Source organism: Trachymyrmex septentrionalis, unplaced genomic scaffold (genome assembly GCF_001594115.1).
Source record: "Trachymyrmex septentrionalis isolate Tsep2-gDNA-1 unplaced genomic scaffold, Tsep1.0 scaffold16, whole genome shotgun sequence".
Lineage (NCBI taxonomy): Eukaryota > Metazoa > Arthropoda > Insecta > Hymenoptera > Formicidae > Trachymyrmex > Trachymyrmex septentrionalis.
The window spans coordinates 4,500,563-4,504,733 of record NW_017304758.1 but is presented as its reverse complement, the minus strand read 5'-3'; the positions used below and the strand labels follow the sequence as shown (position 1 = coordinate 4,504,733).

At 35.1% G+C, this 4,171-nt stretch overlaps 1 protein-coding gene across 1 annotated transcript in view; it reads right to left on the bottom strand.

Moving 5' to 3' along the window:
- LOC108746071 overlaps positions 1–4,171 on the bottom strand; it is a 42,951-nt gene that overhangs the window by 6,929 nt on the left and 31,851 nt on the right. The window lies entirely within an intron of this gene.

The following is a 4,171-nucleotide window of genomic DNA, read 5'->3' as shown; positions in this document are numbered from 1 at the left end:
CGCGTGTCAGAGAGCGTTCTCGAGCTCGGTGCGGTTACGACATTTATGCGTGCGTATGCGTATATCTTAATACATGGTGTGCGATCCTGTGAACGCATTGGTGAACGTATATTGGTATACCAGGGTAACAATTAAAATGATTTCCCCTTGATAAAAGAGGGAATCATTTGCCTTGTGACAGATACGTAATAAATAATACAACGCTTGTCGATAAACTTGGACTTTCAAGGTTCAGTAATTTTGATTTGTAAATTATATAATAGATACATTTAAATTCTATAAATACAATTCGACGCGATTTTTTTTTCAGATTTTTATATAATTCGGAATAATATAAAAAAATAAAAATCTGCACTGAAGCTCAAAGATCTAGATTGCTGAACGGGAAGATGCAAAATTTCACATTATCGACGTGTTAATTCGCGTTTTTGAGAGCCTTGAGTGCCTCGTAGGCTCTCAAAACTATAAAGGTTTAAAAATCATAATCCCGAAAAAATAATAGATTATTTTTCAATATACGTTATTTTAATGAAATTTTAAATCGTGTTGACACTTGTCGTCGAGATGTTTAACGTTACAACCATGCTAGTCTGTTCAAATTTATTACACGATCACATCATTTGAATCAATATGATTAAAAAAAAAACTGTAGAAAATAAAAAAATTTTTCCAGAAAAAAGATCTTACATTAACAGACGGAATCAAATAAAAAAAGTTCTTTAATAAAATTAGTAAGAAAATAAATTGCATTTCGATCAAATAGAGCGGATAGGCAGGTTTAAAAAAATTGGTTACCGCTTAAACTCTGAAAAAAATATCACTTTAGCACTTTTCAACAAGAAATATATATCACGTTGTTCACCAAGTGCGTCTATTATCGGACACTCTGTATAGCGATACTAACAGAAACGGTCTTTCAACACCAAGTAAGTATTTCCATATGAGACTTTGGAAAAGTTTAAAAAGAGTTCAGGAGAGCGACCTCGATTGATAACGAGACGCGTTCTTAAAGAATGACCGCTTTCTGATAGTTTTTATGCCAGGTCCAACGGAACAAGTTGCATTTCTCTGTTTCTTTTGTGAATGTCACGTCGTCTCGAAGCAAGCGAGAAAGCGGCACGAATTAGCATTTGCCAGCGACCGCCGCGATTGCTTTTTTTGCACATGACATTCGTGCAGTGTAACGGCAATTGATAAGCTATGGTTGCTCTCTGATTGTTTCCTTTCGTCATGTATGTGTATCACCGAGGGAGCTCGAGAACATCATGGATGGAAGCTGGTGGCGCACCGCAATGTGTCCGACGTGCTGTCGGTTTCTCGACAGACCGAAGAGTATTCTGCATGTTTAATATTACAGTTGGACGGGGACGGAGGAGGGACGGGAGGGATCTTGCCGAGAGGCTCGACGACATAACGTTGATGCCGGGAATCTCGAAGACAGCAAAAATAGATTTGACAACGGTGTTCCTCGGCCACGAGGAATCTCGGGAGATCTCGTTGGTCTCGGTTTCGTCGCGAGAAATTCCCTCAGAATTCTTTCACCGCGCGACGAGTTAAGCTCCGCGACGTGGCATCAACGGCCCGGATATTCTCATTACCGATGTAACGAGAGTAATTAGCGATATCGAATTCGCGTAGCACATAACTGTCCGACAGGAGCGCGGCACTTTAATGCCTGTAACGCGGAGAAACCTGAATGGAAAGTCTTTTTTTTTTTTTGCGGTGCAATAACCATCGGATTCATCAGACTTAAAGAAGACAAACATTATACGTTATGCGCAGGCAGTCTCATTAATTTCACCATGACTTTCGTATTTTTTCTGCATAATATCAAGACAATGAATAAGACACAGACATTTTTATTGCCGCAAGTCACACACAAAATACATACTAATACCAATTTTTTCCCAAGTTGCATTATAAAGTAAATGTCCCAATGACTAAAGAAGGTATAATCAGTTTTGTATTATTATTAATTAATAACACCATCCGGTAAAAATTTGTAACACGAACAGTCATTTCCGATGTATTTTTAAATAGGCAAAGAAAAAAATGATGATTTTTATTATTAATTAATAGCATTACAAAAGGAATTAATATCCACATAAAACTTTTGTCGGTTATTGAAAAATACTAACATATAAATTTAAAAAAGAAGAAAAGTTTAAGTAAAATTATATATATTGTATTACACCATATATATATCAATTATATTAATAACTGAACTGAAACTTCTTTAAATTTAATTGTCAGTTTCTTATAATATTAACAAAACAACACTTGGACTGCGTTCCGAGAGCACGCTTTCCTGCGTCAATGCATCATTCGGTAAATGTTCAGTGATGCTCCTTCAAAAAGCGTGGTTTTTTTCAGTAATAAACAAATTACTAAAAAACATGTACATAATGTTTTAAAAGGAGGGAGGGGCCTTTTGTTGAAAAAAATGTTACTTAAAAAATGAGTAAGACAATTTTATTTTTTATTTGGTAAATAGTAAATTATTTGGTATACTTTAAGTATACCAAAGTATACCACTTCATCGACACGGCGATAACGCTGAAAGCACGTTTTCGGAAATGTAGCCTATAACGTGTTTAGGTAAATATAGCAATAATATTTTTAAAAATAAAAAAATATAGACATTATGGCTGCGTTTTGTTTCGACGCTACATACTGTAAACTTCATTCTATCTTTATCGTTCATTACACGTGGAAGGAAGATATAATCAAGTTTACAGCACGTAAACTGTCCAAACCAAACGCAGCCATTGTGTCTGAAGATGAATGAAAATACGACTGCGACATTTAAATAATTTGTCTCAATAATTATGTTTGTGAAATAAAATTATGTTTTTATTACTTACATTAATACAAAATATTTAATTGTTTTAATTTACCATTTTTTGCGGTTATTAACAAATATCTGAATAATTTCAAATTTATATTGTTCGAACAATTCATATTGTAAATTTTTTAATCACTGAGTTTAAGTATTGGGACATTTATCTTATGCATGATAAAACCTTCGCATTGATCTTTTTACCGAATTTTAAATGAAAATTAGAAAAAGAATTTCGTCAAAAAAAATGTAATTGCGAGACCATGAATTAAATATTCATTGTCTAATCGGCAAAGAAACGTTTGGGAAATAGTGTTTGAATATCAAGAATTATCGCAGAGTGGCACCAGCTTCCAGCAATTGATTTGTCGCTCACAGACGAGACTTGTGCAAATAGCTCCGGCGCGCAAATTAAATTGTCGGCAAATTGGCGCCGGTGTTAATTGCACGAACGCTAATTGCACGAACAGCATCGGTCATTCGCCGCGAATCGCATAGGAGTTACCAACTACAGGTCCATTCATTTCGATCACACTTTTCTTCACTTTTCCGAGAAAACAGATGGTACGTTTTGAAGAGAGAAAATTGAGAGATTACCACAGAGAGAGTGCGATTGAAAAGAATGAGCCTTTACGTATAATCGCGGATCAGTAATAAGCGGGTGCATATCAGATGCGATCAAACTACATGCAATGGAGTGGTTCTCACATTGGCGACTAAACATTGCGCGACAGCTCGAGACGAGAGGAAAAGCCTTTCTTGGGCAAAAGGAATAAATAAATCGTCCATCAACGATTGTCGCAAATCAACGTTCACTCGCTCATGTAATCGCGAAAATGTAATGTACATGGGAAACAGGGGAAGCTTCTTCGAACAAGTCACACAATATGAGATGTAGTGTCTCGTTTCTCAAACCGTTACACGCTGTTATCATTTATAAGCGCAATTGTAATACATAATTGTACGCTCAGAAGGAAAACATTGTGACAGTTATCTAGGTGACAAAATCGTACAAGTTTTACATTATACAAAATTCATGTACGTACATACATAATTGAATAAATAATTTCATCACATTATTACATATTATATACACTAATTATCTACACATATAAAACTTAAATAATTGTCATCTACATAATTGCTCATCACCGTATCTTTTTCTTTGAGTGTGCAATACGTAATTGTACAATAGACCTTCCTTTCATTTTCTACATATTCCAAATTATATATTTTTTAAGGCGTACGAATATCGTGTAATGCACTTTCTAGCGCTTTCACTGTGCCACCAATGTGACTTTTCGATGAAAAAGAAGAAAAAAAAAAGAAAAG